Here is an 18390-nt window from a genome sequence, read left to right as displayed (position 1 = left end):
GTGTTTTCCCATTCACACAGTGCTTTGATGATAGAAGAGTAGGGGTCAACTTATGTGTCTCTGCAGGTCAGTGCTGATATTTTTTTATAAGAGCTGCTGAAATATATTTATTGTCATTCCTCTCAGTAATGACAGTGGTTTTGAAACTGTCGTACCGCCCCAAACAAAATGCATGCAGGACATCCAGCCCGTTCTCATTCCCAGGGAGTCAAATATCAACACTGTGTCACGGCCGTCAGCGCATCACATTCTCAACTCATCAGATACCGCCGCTTGGTCAGCGGCCCTCGGCATCGGAGACCAATGCACGGGGTACCCCTCTTGCGTTACTTTTGGACGGACCAGGGACGACATGTCAATATCAAGCCCAAAGGAAGTGCACCGGTCGACGATCCCGACTTTTGTAGTGGCCAAACGGCGGTACTGCAACTTCCATGTCAGTCACGTGATGCATTGGGTCCAAAAATACTTTTTCTGTAACTCAGCAGATAATTTAGTTTGAGGTGAATCAACTCCCCAGTATGAACACTCTAATAGCCCTTATTTAAAAAAAAAAGTTTTTAAAGTTGTAAAACGCACTAATAGCCGAATCCAGAGTTATTTCCCTTCCTCCGTTCATGTAAGTGAGACCCAGAGGGAGGCTGGAACGCAAGCTGTGATGACGGCGTGACGTTAGGACCCTGTGACCAAGTCATGTGACCGAGCGGACACTACTCCGCCAATCATCTCGGACGCTACTCCGCCAAGATCCGTGTACTTTTCCAGACGGAAGTCGAGTCTTTTAGGCTTCATGCGCCAACGAGCAACTCTCATAGGAATGACTGGGGCCCCGCCTCCAGTTCTCTTAATACACCCGTGGTCATTATACACTCGTTACATGCATAGTGTCCTTTCAAAATAAACTTCCATTTTCACAGGAAGTTAGGTTTAGGCAACACAACCACTTAGGTAGGGTTAGGAAATGGTCGTGGTTGACGTTAACTTCACTGATTACCAACTAACGTGACTTGCGGGACTGACGACTGACGTGAGAAAATAAGTCAACGTTACTTTGAGTTTCACACACGACACGAACACCAGTCTCCTGGTTGAAAGTCTTGTGTGTGTTTGACCCATCCAGTTATTTTTTTGATATCTGATTTCACGCGGGACACCAACGCCGGTCTGTTGGGCGAAAGTCCGGTATTTTTTGATCCACCCCGACGTCCTCCCTATATTTACATATCCTGGTTCACAATAACGTTAATTACACACATTGATTTCGTGGTATACACAAATTATAGTGCATTACTTTTCGGAGCTTCAGCTACAAGCATGGTCCAGTCCAGTGTTTGTTTGACCCATCCACCACCAGGATTTCTTTTTTATTGTCAACCGATCCCATAGAAAGAACAGAAACCAACAAGGTGTTAGTCCGTCTCTCAATCCTCTCTGACGTCCCTACCCTGTCTGTGGCTCTCAGCTCAAAGCCCATTGTTTCCTACTGAAGACGTAACTCTTTGAACAGACTCATATATGTGTAGTTTAATTTTTTTAAAGGTTCAGTCATTTCCTAAAACAGCTGGCCACTGTAGTATTTAACTCAAACAGGAGGAACTAGTGCATTTGTTGGGGCCTATTTTCGGCGGTGGATTAATCCACATGTGGTGCTCCAGTGAGTATTTGTGGCAGCAGGACGGTGTATGTGGGGTTGAGTCCAAATAAGCTACAGTGTGTGTGTCCATGGTCACCCAGTGCCACAGTCAGGCTCATTGATTGAACTCTATGGGACAGAGGAAGGAGATATATCAGGCTGTGATACACTCAATACTTGGTAGTAGATCCATTCAGTTTCATTCAATAAGATTTGTTGACAAGAAGAAACATCTAGAATATCACCAGACTTATCCCTTCAAGTGTACAAAAATAAATGAAACCCTGAATATTGGCTCTATATATCGGTCAGTGATGTTATCTTTACATTAAACCTTTGTGCCGACAGTGAGAAGACAATGCTCGGCTATACATGCATCAGCCTGAGCCGACCTGTCTCTGATTACGTTAACAAATAGCATTCACCATTCAAGTCAACAGAAAGGTTTTCAATGACAGCTAGCATGACAAAAGGTCAGCGGCAGGCTCAGCACTGCTAATTAAGTCCAATTGGTGAATGTCAGATCCACAAAGGGCAACGCTAATCCCCAGTCCTGCCTAAATAGGGATCTCTGGTGTGGGTGTGTGTGTGTGAAGGAAGATAGCTGAGGTGATGGGTAGAGGTTGTGTGTTTGGGAGAATACACTGAACTCAGGCAGTATAGTGTGTATATTCAGTGTATATGTACTCCAGGAGCTGTGGGACAGTTAAGCACTGAGGAGATCAGTTCAAATAAACATTATCATCTCTTTTCTGCAGCATTCATGTTTAGTTACATACTTATTTGCACACTTGTATGGACAGAATCAAAGCCACAGATAATAAACATATATGTATATATAAGGCCTAGGAAGGAGGTTATGTTTTCACCGCCGTTGGTTTGTTGGTTTGTTGGTTTGTTGGTTGGTTAGTTTGTTGGTTTGTTTGTTTGTTGGTTGGTTTGTTGGTTGCTTTGTTTGTTGGTTTGTTGGGTTTTTTTGTTGGTTTGTTTGGGGTTTTGGGTTTTTTTTTTGTTGGTTGGTTTGTTGGTTTGTTGGTTTGTTGGTTTGCTGGTTTGTTTGTTGGTTGGTTTGTTGGTTTGCTGGTTTGTTTGTTGGTTTGCTGGTTTGTTTGTTGGTTGGTTTGTTAGTTTGTTGGTTTGTTGGTTGTTTTGTTGTTTTGTTGGTTTGCTGGTTTGTTGGTTGGTTTGTTTGTTGATTTGTTGGTTTGCTGGTTTGTTTGTTGCTTTGTTGGTTGGTTTGCTGGTTTGTTTGTTCGTTGGTTTGTTGCAACTGTAGAATCAACGTCTTTTCACATTAAATTCGGTGATATTCCAGTTGAGTTGGACGAAAGCACACGTGGTGATTGTTGGAAAGAGTAACAACGACGGTTTAGGTGAGTTTTATTTTGTTTCTGTCCAGTTTGAATGAAGTGTTTTACGATGCTCCCCTACGTACAGCTGATCTACAGCTGAACATAAACAAAAATACACGTGGATGATGACGCAAGCTGCTAGGAGAGGGGGGCCAATTGTACTCGGGCAGCTTGGCGGAGGTCTGCTCTCTCCGAGTGCCATTCTAGTTTACTAAAGTAGTTGCAGGGATGAAAGAAAAACAGAAAAGTAAAAAAAAAAAAAAAAACATTAAAGAAAATACAGAAAATGTGAATAAATAATTAATGGTGATTAACAACAGGTTAGAGCTGGATTATGACTTAATATAATCACTTTTTGGTTTTATTCAATATTATATGCCACAGGATTGTTTGTATAGTTTAGTTAAAGTGGGTGTGTAACATCTATTAGCAGAAATGGAATATACTATTCATAACTATGTTTTACTTTTTGTATAATCACCTGAAACTAAGAATCATTGTGTTTTCGTTACCTTAGAATGATACTTCCTCCAAGAATAAAAGGTTTATTTTATTTTAATTAGGATATTTAATTTGTGATTAATCACATGATTGTTCAGAGTTAGCCGCAAATTAATCACACATTTGTTATCTGTTCAAAATGTACCTTAAAGGGAGATTTGTCAAATATTTAATACTGTTATCAACATGAGAGTGGGCAAATATGCTGCTTTATGTAAATGTATGTATATATTTATTATTGTAAATCAATCAACAACACAAAACAATGACAGATATTGTCCAGAAACCCTCACAGGTACTGCATTTAGCATAAAACAATATGCTCAAATCATAACATGGTAAACTGCAGCCCAACAGGCAACAACAGCTGTCAGTGTGTCAGTGTGCTGACTTGACTATGACTTGCCCCAAACTGCATGTGATGATCATAAAGTGGGTATGTCTGTAAAGGGGAGACTCGTGGGTACCCATAGAACCCATTTACATTCACATATCTGGAGGTCAGAGTTCAAGGGACCCCTTTGAAAATGGCCGTGACAGTTTTTGGAACGTTATTTAACCTAGCTTTAAAAGCTAGCCCGCTACAACCTAAAAATTGCAAGTTGCGTTAATGCGTAAAAGAAATTAGCGGCGCTAAAATGAGTTTGCATTAACGCGTTGTTATCGCGTTGTTATCGCGTTGTTATCGCGTTGTTATCGCGTTGTTATCGCGTTAACTTTGACAGCCCTGTCTTTTCTTTTTTTTCTTGACACAAAAAACAAAAACAAGTCATGGTCTTGCTAGCGTTTTCTGGAGCTATTAGCCGCATGAGAGGAGACGAGATGTGGCTCAAAGCTCTGGGAAAAAAGCTAGCAAGTTTTCTTTGTTTTGACAACCTAATAAAAAAGCCCCAAATCTCTAAATTGAGTATGAAAAACAATGATTTTGCCTGGAGGTGTCTCCCCAACTGAAAAGCAATAGTATTCCACTGCTAAAAGTACAGCTGATCTCTTTTCTTGCTTGTTTTCATTGAATATATGACCTTAATATACGTGTATAAAATTCACAGATATATTACAAGCTAGTCCTGCAGAGAGACTTTAGTGCCCACTGTGTGAACTTTAATCAGGAGCGACGCGTTGTCACTATTTACTTTCTCCTGCTGTTTTTATCCAGAAATGCAGATTGGTAAATGCCTCGGCCTTCTCCCTCTTCCCCTCGCTGTCTGCAGGTCGCTGTGGGAGGAGGTGTGCGTCGGTGCGATGTTTGATTAGCGAGTCTCTCTGGGGATGTGTGTGTGTGTGTGTCTGTGTGACAGTGTGGCCACATGTAGCTTCTAATGAGCCCCAGTGGTGGCCCTTCAGTGGGCATGCCTATTGATCATTAGCCTGCTGTCCACACTCTAATTTCCAACAAAGAAGCACCAGTTGCAACGAGAGGCTGGTCAGATTGCCTGTTACTGGGCGTGTGCGTGTTCGTGTGTGTGTGATGTTCAGAGCGTGCGGCCTGATGTGGGAAGTCGGGGTTTGATGTGTGTGAAGCGTGTGTGGACGCAGCAGGTCGCCTCTACCTATTAGGATGTTTAAACTCAGAGAGCCGGGGGGTTGAGCAAGCTGTGGGAACGCCACACCGGTACAGTGGGCCGGCTTTTAAATAGAACATGGTGGAATCACTGTCTTCCACCTCATGTATGATCAGACTGGTCTCACTACGGGGCTTTAAATACTGACCCCTGGTCAGTGTCGTGTGACACCGAGGCGCCCTTTTAGTGCCTGTATGAGACGCTTTGGCTTTCAACTAACTCCAATGTAAACCCCCCCCGCGTCAGGATTAGACAGTCAGAGCAACTGATGTAGTAAGAGAGAGGAGTCCGGTGGTAGCGGAGGTGGAGGGGTCAAACTAACACACTACTTTTACTCAGTCCATACTGGACATAAAGCAATATCTTCATGGTGCGACTACACTGGAAGAAATGGGGAACTAAATCGATCAATCAATTAAAATACTTAAATGCTTGAAATTAATCACATGATTGTCCATGATTAATCGCAATTAATTGCACATTTTTTATCTCTTCAAAATGTACCTTAAATGGAGATTTGTCAAGGATTTAATACTCTTATCATCATGGGAGTGGACAAATATGCTGCTGAATGCAAATGTATGTATATATTTATTATTCCAAATCAATCAACAACCCAAAACAATGACAGATATTGTCCAGAAACCCTCACAGGTACTGCATTTAGCATGAAAAATTATGCTCTAATCATAACATGGCAAACTGCAGCCCAACAGGGAACAACAGCTGTCAGTGTGTCAGTGTGCTGATTTGACTATGACCTGCCCCAAAACTGCATGTGATTATCATAAAGTGGGCATGTCTGTAAAGGAGAGACTCGTGGGTACCCATAGAACCCATTTACATTCACTGATCTGGAGGTCAGAGTTAAAGGGACCCCTTTGAAAATGGACATGACAGTTTTTCCTCGCCAAAATTTAGAGCAAGTTTGGTGCGTTATTTAACCTCCTTCATGACAAGCTAGTATGACATGGTTGGTACCGATGGATTCATCAGGTTGTCTAGTTTTATACAATACCAGTATCTTCACTTTAGCTTTCAAACTGAGCCGCTACAACCTAAAAATCACAAGTTGCATTAATGCGTTAAAGAAATTAGTGGCGTTAAAACAAATTTTGCATTAACGCGTTCTTATCACGTTAACTTTAACAGTCCTACTGTTTATACAGCAGTTACGGATGCTTCATGGGAAGAGTTACAGTGCTGAATACATCAATAAACGCTTACAGCTGCATTATAGTGTGTTGCTATAAAAAATGTATTAACTGTTCATATACTGTATATAAATGCTAGATAATGAGGGTTAAAATAAAGTGTTTGTTCATGCACAGATGTGCTGGTGTTCATGTACATGTGCTGGTGTTCATGTACATGTGCTGGTGTTCACGTTCAGATGTGCCATCTATATTTCACAGAGGACCAAATGAAATAAACTCCTTTCCTTACCTTCACTATTAATCCTCAGTCATGACATATTGTCATCAAAAGCTTTTATAAATAGCTTCAGTAGGATTTTACACCATCAGCCTCGTGGTACAACCACCAACACGCATTTCAACACACACACACACACACACACACACTTAAGAGCAGCATAACAATAAAATATGCACATCACCAAACACTTCATTACCATGAAAAATCCACAGACCACATGCACAGTGTACACAGCCCAGACCTCGACAGGTGCACACACATTTACACACACAAATAGACACACTTTGGAGCTGTTGCACACACACGCACACGCACACGCACACGCACACACACACACACACACACACACACACACACACACACACACACACAAATGCACCTGATTTCCATGACAATTAAAGCGGCGGTGTTGGATGCAGGAGGGCGTTTGCACAGCAGGAGGCTAATGTGGATCCCTGCATGCTCGGCCAGGTGGCGACGTCCTCCTCCTCGGCCACCCACGCTCTGTGAGGGGGGGGGGGGGGGGGGCAGTATAAAATGGGAGATTGAGGGGACCAGGATGAAGGGATAAAAGTGGAGAGCACAATGAAGACTCTTCTTTTTTGTCTTAAAGGGATAGTTGGGGTGTTTCTCAGTGGGGTTGTATGAGGTAGTTATCCAGAGGAGATGTATTTCCTACAGTAGATGACGGTCGGCACGCTCCCAGCATCGAGAAACAGACAAGAGTACGACCACGCCTGCAAAACATAATTTAGACGCCTGGGACACACCAGGAACGTCAGCAGCGCGTGGCGGCTGCGTTACCTGTTGTTTTTTATTTCGACGTCCGTGTTAACAGGTTAGAGCAGCCACACTGCCCGCGTGAGACGCGTCTCAGCAGCGTCTCTTCTAGAGAATAGAGGTCTCTCCTATTTTTGACGCGTGTCATGCGCATCTCACAGCAGCAACAACAGACAGTCAATAGATGACTTTCACTGTTTATTAACATCATATCAGCTACATTACTACAGTTTCGATGTCTATCTGTAGAATATGTTATGGAGATGAAAAAAAGTAAAGACTTATTTTTAAATCAACACTTCCTGCTTTCATTTCAAAATAAAAGCCCTCAAGCGTTTTTTTTTTCTGTGGACATAATTCCTTCATTTGTTAACACAAGGCTTTTATTCTGAAATATGTGCCGGACAGTGTTGTAGAACATGCAGTGACTTGGAGAGCTCCATGAATGAATATAGTACGTTTTAATTGTGGATTATTACTATTATTTTCAAATTACCACATGTTTCTTAACCCTTCTCCGTCTAAAATAAATATAAATGATATTTATAATGAAATGGCCATTAAAAGGCAAACTCTATGTAGAAAGTAAGGGCTGACAGCAGCAGCTGCAGCAGCTGCAGCAGCTGAAACGCAGCTGAAATGCAGCTGGTGTGAACACCCAACGTGTGAATCACGCAGCCACCTCGCCACGCAGCCGCCACGCGCTCTTGACGTTCCTGGTGTGTCCCACGCTTAAAACCCGGGCCACACATGGAACGTCAGCAGCTCGTTGCGGCTTGCGGAACTTGTTGTTTTTTATTTGGCGTCCATGTTAACAGATTAGAGCAGCCACACTGCCCGCGTGAGCAGCGCGGCTCGGCTGCGTGTCAGCTGCGTCTTTTCTAGAGATTCAAGGTCTCGCCTATTTTTAGAGCGGGGTACCACTCCCTCCCGCCCTGACCGGACTCTCACGCTATTAATACTATGTCACTTTGTTTGACCGTCGTATAACATTGGTTTAAGCTAGTTGAAAGCCCGGTTCATCACATACTGTTGCCATAAAACGGTGCCTCCGCGCATCGGTCTCCAATGCCGAGGGGCGCTGACCAAACGACGGTATTTGACGTGGGCCACATTTGCAGCGCCCCGATATCTATTTCTTTAAATAACATATAAACCTTCATCAGTGTCAGATGTGTTGATTTTATCGCAAAATGCACAATTGTTCTGCATATTTCAACCTGGGCGCCTCCATAGCTCACCGGGTAGAGCGTACCAGGTTACTGGGTAGAGCGTACCGGGTTACTGGGTAGAGCGTACCGGGTAGAGCGTACTGTTACGTCCTTGCGGCAGCGGCCCAGGTTTGAGTTCTGTATTTCATCCCTTCTCTCTCCCCTGCCTCCTATGTCTCTCTCTCACTACCAAAATAAAGCGGAAATGCAAAAAATAAAAGTCTTTGGTGCGTGCGTGCGTGCGTGCGTGCGTGCGTGCGTGCGTGCGTGCGTGCGTGCGTGCACACACACCGTGGGGGGAAAGAAAATAATTAGCACTGCGTTTCAAATCAAATTTTGGGACCAATAGCCTAATATGTGCATCTCGGAGTTCCATCATGGCTTCTGATTAAAGCCCCCCGTCTTCACTGGGATTTTTCATTCCATGACTCCAATTCACATTATTAGGCTCTGGCTATTGTTATCAGGACAATTTATATGCTTATAGGTGAGATTTGGGAGTGATTCCAGCAGGGGCGATGAGGCTGAGGCTCGCCGCTGACCCGCCGTCTCACTCTGTCCCTGGAGTGTCTGTGGATGGTTCGGTCCCTCTCGATGCTCCGCTGCCCGCTGAGCTCATAGAGGACAGTGAAGTGGAACCCCGATTCCTTAAGAGCCGACTGATAAAGCTCCCTCCATCTCATCCTGCCACTCTTTAGCATTCCAGCAGAGTCCCAGACCCCACTTTATCTGCTGTGTGCCTAGGCCAACCATGGCCACTATCAGGAAGTGGACCAAATGCACTTTTCACATCCCTTATATAATATAATATAGACCACACATTCTATGGTCAGACAGACGTCATCACATTTCGGTAGAGAAGCTTCACATTTTGTGTTAATTTCTTTACATCTAATTCAGGTTTGTGAACTATTTTCATGTTTTTCTCTGTTTTGGTACTGATGTTCTCGTACGTTAATTTTTTATCGTTAATTCAGTAAGGTCTTTGCTCCCGTCATGTTCCACAGCCCACTCCGCTGCGGTGGTATTTTAGGTTTAATCTTATGTATCATGCGAACGATGTTCTGTAATTAGGATACAAAAAAGACAGATTAGCGATATATTTAGTTAAACTGGGGATTATTAGGAGGATTACAATTTGAAAACACATTTTGAAATAAAGAACAATATAATAGCATGCAGATGTGCACACACTGAAACACGACACGAGTCTCACGCGACAGCCTCTAACGTTAGTGGAAACAACGCTTTCACGGTGAGGACATTTCCCCATTATTTAGTAGGTAAAGCAGAAAAGGGAACAACATCCAGAACAGTGCAAGGTGTGCCTTCCAGCTGTGAAAATGTGTGTGAAGTGTGAATAGCATACTTAACAATAACGTTCCTTTTCAATGTGCATAATTATGTTGCAGTCAGAGACGCAGACGGACTCTGGGACAGAGTTTCACTTCTTAGTAGTAGTTTATTTCTGTATTTAACAAATCAAACCATCAAATATTCCCACTCTAATGTCTGCCTACACGTTTACTCTGCAGTCGGTAAAACTTAAAGGGGAACTACGCCCATTTTCATGGTCTGAGAAAGTCCAAAAATATTAGTAAACATGAACAACTCTATCGCAAATCCAAAAACTAGAGTGCTAAATCTCAAACATGTGATGTCATAGGGCAGGGGTCTGCAACCTGCGGCTCCGGAGCCACGTGCGTCTCTTTAGCCCCTCTCCAGTGGCTCCCTGTGGATTTATAAAAATGGGAATGAATAACTGTTTTTTGTTTACATTTTCATTTTTATTTATCATTGTTGTAGGTCTATGGTACGACGGTACGACGGAGTATTAGGGCCACATTGAGGGGAAAACAAATCTGAGATTTCAACAACAAAGTCATAATAGTACGAGAAAAAAGTCATAATATTACAGTAATAAATTCAAAGGTTTACGAGAAAAAAGTTGTAATATTATGAGAATAAAGTCATAATATTATAAAGTAGTAATTTTACGTGTTTTCTTTTTTTGCCATATTTCGCCAACTTAGTACCTATGGCATTGTTAGCTAAAGTCCATCAACCCTGCAAAGATTTGTCTCACAACAACAACAACAACACACAGGACAATGGTGAAAAGCTGAGTTTGGTGACAGCTTGATGTTAAAAGGGAGGTGTACCAGCTGCAGGGTCTTCAGCAAAGGCCAAGACTTCAAACCAATGTGTGGACATTACTAGTTGTCTCTGTAATGGTTGGGCAGCGGGAGATGGATGGAGAAGGAGAAGGTGGGAGGGGTGAAAGGAGGAAAGTGAGGTGAGAGGGGGAGAGAAAAGGAAAGGAGAGAAGGAAACCAGGAGACAAGACGGGAGCTACATCCTGCTCTCCCTTCCCCCTCTCTCTCCTCCCTCTCCTCCCCCCCTTCCACACATTATAAATAATGCAGAGCGCGGCGCCCCCCGGTGTTGTGAAGTGTTTGTTAATGGCCGTGCTAATTGCAATAAACAGGAGTGGTGTTTGAGCCCTCCAACAGGCACAACACTCCTAATTAGGTTGGCTCGGCCTGATGGGACACAGGGAGGAAGAGAGGAAGAGGAGGGAGACATGAAGGAGAGGACAGAGTGAGGGAGCAAAACAGGGAGGTCAGACTGAAGGAGGAGAAGGAGAGGGAGAGGGGTAGAACGGAGAGAGGATGTTCCAGAGAAAGACACTCGTAGACAAACGCGAGTAGAGGAGGAAGAGGGAGCAAAGGGGGAGATGAAGAGGCAGATGTTGGAGAGGAAGAAGAGAATGCCAAGTAGGATTCAGAGAAAAAGGAGGAGAGGTGGAGGAGGAGACAAGGAAAGGTCAGATCATATCTGATCAGAGGTCTGATCATGGAGGGCAAGAGGAGGAGGAGGAGGAGGTCTTCATCCCTCCATCACCTGATGACCACAGACTGAAACCGATAATTACATTAAATTAACACATACTCAAATAGTGCCTTCACCCAAACGTTATTATTAAAATACAGTATACTCACACACAAATGCACAAGTAAAGTAAAACCTTTAGATTTACATTATTTCAAAACCCATTTTTGATCCAGTTTAATGGATTTATATTGTGTGTATAATGATTATCTGCGGAGTGGTTTTCATCGTTAGTGGTGGAATCCACCATTCCTGTGGAGCAGGACTCAAACACAAGGATGTCATAGCAACCAATGCGTCATGTACTTCAACATTGCTGGTTGTAATTTGATCTCATTGATAGATAGAAGCCTCCCTGTTCAACAAATACTGTCCAATAGCCGTATCAGAGCTAAGCTAGTGCTAACCTGATGCTGCTTCACAGGGTGTCTGTTCTCGTGAAGCAACGACAGGAAATGCAACTTGTTTTTCACCATTCACTAGAACTGCATCAACAAATCAACATGTCGTTTTCAGTGCTTTTTCGTCATTTGATTTTTTGTAGCTGTGCTGTTGCGTGGAAAGCTACTTGCAACGTGCGTGCAGCATGAGATCAGATTGCACGTGCTCACAGCCTAACGGCAATTAGTGATGAGTCTCAAAACAACACATTCTCACTCCCACCTCGTCACATACTGCCGCTTGGTCAGCGGTCCTCGGCATCAGCAACCGACCCACGGGGTACCCCTCTTGCGTTACTTTTGGACTGACCAGGGACAGCGTGTCAATAAACGCTTGTTACATGCATAGTGTCCTTTCGAAATAAACTTATATTTTAACAGGAAGTTAGGTTTAGGCAACACAACCACTTAGGTAGGGCTAGGAAACGGTCGTGGTTGACGTTAAAGGGACTGTTTGTAAGAATCAGAAGTTGCTTATTAACAGCAACACCTTTGGCCGTTAAGTCAGCGAAAGTCAGCGTCCTGTTGCTCGCGCTTGTGTTCGCTCTACATAGACATGAACGAGCATCGCTCAAAACAGTGAGGCGACACACGTCAGCTAAAAGCACAACATCACTCTATATTTCAGCTGCTTGGCAGTAATGTTAGCTGACCAGACGAAGGTCTCTCCATGAATCAATGCTGATCCTAGTGTTGGCTTTGTGTTGTCGGCCCTGGAGACCAAAGCTACGGTCTCCTCCCCGTCCTCCGACCGCGGCCACCACTGTTTAACAGATGGGCTTCACTAGATACAACCAAGAGGTTTTGGTGCTTCCGTGTAGTTTGTGTTGGAGTCTGAGTCTGAACAGCGTAGTCACACGCGAGCGCGCATGGAACACCGACCCACAATGATTTATACGTGTAAGAAGTTACAAACAGTCCCTTTAACTGGCTTGTTTGTTATGTACTTAGAGTCCTTAGTGTCTTTTAGTACAGCCGAACACTGAACAACACCGTGGTAGTGTCCCGCCCTAAAGCATCCCCTGCTTTATGGTCTATGTGACTCTAAATGGAACCATAATTTACTAAATGAACATCATGCTGTATTAAAGAAGACTTGAAACTAGCGACTGAGACCATAAACTCATGTTTACAATGTTTACTGAGGTAATAAATCAAGAGAGAAGTAGGCTCATTTTCTCATAGCCTTCTATACAACCAGAGGAGTTGCCCCCTGCTGGCTGGTAGAGAGAACGCAGGTTTAAGGCTCTTCTGCTTCACCTCTCAGACCCGGAGGTTGCCTCTTGGTTTCATTTAACCATGACCACAACATGTAGTTATTATTGTAAACAACAGTGATTTATAACTGACAGCACAGAGAAGGATGTCTTGCTGGGTATAGGGGTTCATGCACAAATATACACATAAATGTCACACACACACACACACACACATACGTGTTTATAGACAATATCAGGACTTTTGAAAAAAACGTGACAAACGGGGACGTGCCTTTCCCGAGGTCCTAGAGACCTGGGAATCAAAGTATTTCCAAGCCATGCTTCTACGAATACATCCATCTGTTGAGATCTTATCTAAGGCTATATTTTGGTCGGACCTGATTTTAATGCTACGGAGGCTCTAGAACATTGTGGTGAGCTCGGAAAAATGAGGACGCCAAAGATGTCCTCATTTTTCTGAGCGTCCTGATATTGATATACACACACACACAGCTAAATGTAAACACAAACTAAAGTAATCCTACATGCACAAAGCAGTGTTCCACATGCTCATCCACACAAGAGGAGCCCAACCCTCTCCACCATGTGTACAGCACTCCAGACTAATGATGTCTGAAGGCTTCTCCTGTCTTTTGATGAGCGCTCCGCTCGGCTGCCAGCGCCCTGCGTTGCGTTGAGTCCGGGCAGGTAGCGTCACGTGGCTTTTTGGCTGAGTGTTTGAACCCCCGACTTTGATGTCTGGCAATCAATGTAGCCACGAAACTAAAGGCGACAGGATAATGTGAGCAGATGAAAAGCTGCAGGGTCCACTTATGCTGAATTCATGTCGTGTTGGATTTCCCATAAATACAAGTTCAAAAAAAGAAATGTCCACACCAGGTTTTTGGTGTGTGGAGTCAGAACCCAGAGAGGCACACGAGGAAGGTGGATGTTTCAAAGGTGGAGCGTAGTAGCTGGAAAAAAGACAGTTTTGTAAAACTTCTGCATGAAACTAGACATACCATCTTTTTTTTCTCCAATTGCTGACACACTAAAATGACACATAAAACACAATCTTTTCCCCTAAACTAAGTGGATTTGTTGCCTAAACCTAAAGAAGCTGTTGTGTTTATGTTCAAAATGTAATATTTCATGCAAGTTTTACAACGTGTTGCTGTTAAGTTTTGCTTTCACTCACAACGTAGTATTCATAGTATGATGATGCTTATAGCGACTGATAACACCCATTTAATAGTCTCCCTTACCAAATAGAAGTTTATCCAAGTGTGCTATTACTATACTTATTTTAAACTTAAAATAAGACGGTATACTTTCAGTTTACTTTGTATGTACAGAGATATACTTAAGTATACTTAGCTTATAAAGCTAAGTATACAGTAAAGTCTAAGTATTCTTGTCTTATACTTGTACTTAATCTTTTGATTGAGATATACTTAAGAAACGTATGATTAAGTATCCTCACCTTATAGGCCTACAGAAAGGTATACTTGGCTTGTAGTTGTGCTATTAAAGTGTGTGAGAGTTTGTAAACGAATGTTTTGATATGAATTTACTTCAATTCATCAGCAATTGTCTACGTTTTTGGATTCTTCATTCACTGTGGAGGCATGTGAGAAAAAAATATTTTTGTTTTTTATCATCACAAAACATCAATTAGCAAAAGGAGCAAGTCTAGCAATCATTAGCTAAGTACTATACGTTAAAGTATACAAAGTGTACTTTCATAAACTAAAAAGTGGGCTACAATTATATAACTATTAAACTAACAGTATACTTATTCACTTGTAGTATAGCTCGCAGTATAGTTGAAGTACAAAATACAACTTAGATTTACACTAGTTGTGTACTCAAAAGTTTACTATTCTTACACTTAAAGTACACTTAAAAGTATACTTCTATAAACTGAAAAGTGGGCCAATTCAGTCCCAAGAAGTATTGAAGTAGTACACTTACAAATATACTACTAGTTAATGATATTAGTATATTTACTACATAAAGTATACCTCAGGGAAATAACTTTAACTGTTTTTAAATAACTTTCTTGAACTTAACTTAAGTATAGTTATTATTATTATTATTATTATTATTATTATTATAACAGTCGAGTCAAGTGCAGCAGCAGCAGCACTGACATTTACGGGGTTTACGGTCGTCTGTACAGGCTGAACGTGATGCTGCAGGTTACAGTGATGCTGCTGGGCACCGTGATGATGCAGGGTACAGTGATGCTGCTGGGCACAGTGATGCTGCAGGGCACAGTGATGGTGACAACCACACCAGCATTCACCTCCAGCTGAGACAACCTTTTCCCAGGAAACCCCGACCCAAATATCTGGTAAGATAGCAAATACCCCCAAATATATACATCATGTTTATATGTTTTTTTTTTGTGGGGGGTATTTTTGTCCTCTGAAACATTATGGAGATTAAACATGGCTGCATCCCCCTCGAGGTGGGACTGCAACACTTTGTTTTCCTGAATAATTAACCAGCCCCCTAAAACATGAGTCTGCCATAATGAGTCCTTCTGGATGAGGAGGAGCAGGGAGGAGAGAAGGAGGAAAGAGGGGGACACAAGGAAGGAAAAAAACAGAAATGAGAGGGATGGAAGATGGAAAGAGCAAAAAGTAAGGCAAACATGAGGAAGACATTAGATGGTTGAAGGAGGTAAGGGTGTAACAGAACAAGAAGGGATGGACGAGAGGGAGAGGGGGAGGTAAGGAAGGAAGGAGGAGTGTAGGAAAGGAGGGGAATAAAGGAGGAAAAGTGAGGGAGGGAGGAGACTAATGCAGACTGGAGAAAACACAACCAGTGTTCATTTGGCACCACATTTTAATTTAGTTTTAGTTTTTTGACAAAAATGTCAGTTTTAGTCAAATTTTTTGTCATTTGATTTCAATTCATTTTAGTCAACACAAGCTAAAGACATTTGTCTCATTATTAATCTTTATGAGCCTTTGTCAATCTGCGTTCTTGTCTGTACTTGTGTTCTTGAGAAACGTTGCCTTTTGCAGCCCAACACCGTCCCAATACACAAGTTCGCATTTCATCAAGAACCGTTAAAATTCCCAGAAGTGTTCTCAACATGGCCATTTTACCAAGGATGCATCGGTTGGTAACTTGTGTTAACTTCACAGCATCCCAGCATTTGTTTCGGCATTCAAGCGAGCACTATATTATAATATTCTAAATATAGCGTACACTTAAACTGATATCGATTTTTTCAGGTGGCTAAAATACGTTTTGCTGCTGCTCCCGTCCACCGCCGCTTTACCTCGCCGTCAGACAGCCCTTTACCTCGCCGTCAGACAGCCGCTTTACCTCGCCGTCAGACGGCCCTTTACCTCCCCGTCAGACAGCCCTTTACCTCGCCGTCAGACAGCCCTTTACCTCGCCATCAGACAGCCCTTTACCTCGCCGTCAGACGGCCCTTTCTGACGGGAGACTGAAGCAATTTTAGCACTCTCTTCAAAGCCACCAGACTCCATTCACAAAAACAGAAGTTTTACCTCACAGAAGACGGGAGTATATGTACAACCCCACTTGAAATAATCCAAACTAACCCTTTCAATTATTTACAAACGTAGCACAGCTAACGTTGACTGAGCTAGTGCTAGCAGCCACATTATTCATTACCTTATTTAATAGCTTACGGAGGTAACCTACGCCACTGCTTGTTGCAAACCGCAACAAGGCCGTTAACATTTAAAAAAGCAGGAAAGAACACAAAAATACTGGTTGATTTTATAATTATTATTATTAGGATTTTGACACATATATCAGTGATGTTTGAGGGACCCGCCGCACTGAGAAAGTAAAGCCAAAGTCCCAGGCTAATTCATTTCTATGTGACAGACTAGGGGCTATTTCTTGGTTATCTTAGTTCTTATACATCTCAACTTGGAAAATAAGCGTTTGTATTAAAATGTCCTATAATTTTCTTTGGGCGGGCACAGCAGTCCGGCCAGAGAGGCCCTCTGGGGCCCGCCTGTAAGGAAGGGTCTGGAAGGAGGGAAGGTGAAAATAGTAGTGAGGAAGGAAAATAATCAGGTACAAAGAAATGATTAAAGGAGAACACAGGAATGAAAGTGATGACAGGATGAACAGAAAGAAAAGAAGATAGGAGGATGGGAAGATAAGGTAGGAGAGGAAGTGGCAAGCAGAAAAAGAAAGGAGAAGATCAAGGAAAGGTAGGAAGCACGCAAAGTAAACAGGGAAGATAGGAAAAGAGGAGGGAAGAAGCCTAGGAAAGGTCGAGAGAAGGAGCGATGAAGACAATGAGGAGGAGAAAGGAGTGGATAAACATGGAAGAGATGATATGTTTGATATTAGGCCCACTTGGTCATGTTCTGGAATGGAGATATCTTTATTACATTCACTCATTAGATTCATTTGAACTCATCATCTTTATGAATGCCGTCCATCTCCATCCATTTGTCAGGAGGAAAATAAATTCTTTGTCTGGGTGCGTTGAGCCGCGCTGTGCCGAGTCTTATCAGCCGACTCCCGATGCGTTCATGCAGAACTTTGTTATTAGGATCTGTGATGGTGAGAGGTGGCGGGGAATCGTGGGGATGAATAATTCTCACTGTTGTTAATTATTTCCAGAGGGGATTCAGAACAAGAGGCCTGCGGGTTAGGGCGAAAAATCGACAAGCCGACCTGTCGACCTGATGAAGTGACTTGTATCATCTGGTATAGTTCCCGGTGCTGCGGGAGTGTATTTAGGCGTAGGCTGAGGTTTTACACTGGGCTCTAAATAGAGGAAATATTCTTAACACAGCAACTTCAACACAGTCAGTCATTCAGTAGACAAATAACGTCCTGGAGCCAGATCTGTTTGAATTGCGTTTGTCACCCAATAGTGGTTGTTCTGTGTAGTTTCTGTTATTGACCCTGGAAACAGGAAGTGCTTCACTTCCTCTCCAGGGTTGCGGTCGAATAGTCCTTTTTTCTCTTAGGAAGGTTCCTAACGGAGTGAAATGACCCGGAAGTATCTCAGTAGCAGCCGTGATGAGAGCTGTATGAATCCTCTAAATGTTGAGGAAAGGAGCTTCAATGCTTCCTTTATTATCTCCTTTAGCAGAGGATACACTGAACCATCCTTTACCAAAGGATAGGAGAGAATAACATCCCATAATTCCTTGCGGCATTTAAAGCGACGCACCATTCGGTCGTTCCTGATATCAAACGATATGCTAATCTTTCATATTATTTTCATACAGTCATATACTAATTGTGATTCATGTTTAATATGAATGGACAGTGACAATCATTTAGTTTCACTTCATTTTTAAATAATTATTTATTTTGAACATGTAACAAATACCTCAGTAAAACACAAACAAGAATAACAAATAAA

The 18390-nt window shown here is 42.6% G+C and overlaps 1 long non-coding RNA gene across 1 annotated transcript; it reads left to right on the top strand.

Annotated features, from left to right (window-relative positions):
* Window positions 1-562: 562 nt before the first annotated feature.
* Window positions 563-10357, top strand: LOC119480354. The gene is made up of 3 exons (XR_005204887.1): window positions 563-666; window positions 2256-2260; window positions 10344-10357. It is a non-coding gene; the product is annotated as an uncharacterized LOC119480354 (long non-coding RNA).
* The last annotated feature ends 8033 nt before the right edge of the window (window positions 10358-18390 follow it).

This window comes from Sebastes umbrosus, chromosome 21 (genome assembly GCF_015220745.1).
Source record: "Sebastes umbrosus isolate fSebUmb1 chromosome 21, fSebUmb1.pri, whole genome shotgun sequence".
Taxonomy (NCBI): Eukaryota; Metazoa; Chordata; class Actinopteri; order Perciformes; family Sebastidae; genus Sebastes; species Sebastes umbrosus.
Note: the sequence above shows the minus strand (reverse complement) of the source record. Positions and strands in the feature narration are given on the sequence as shown.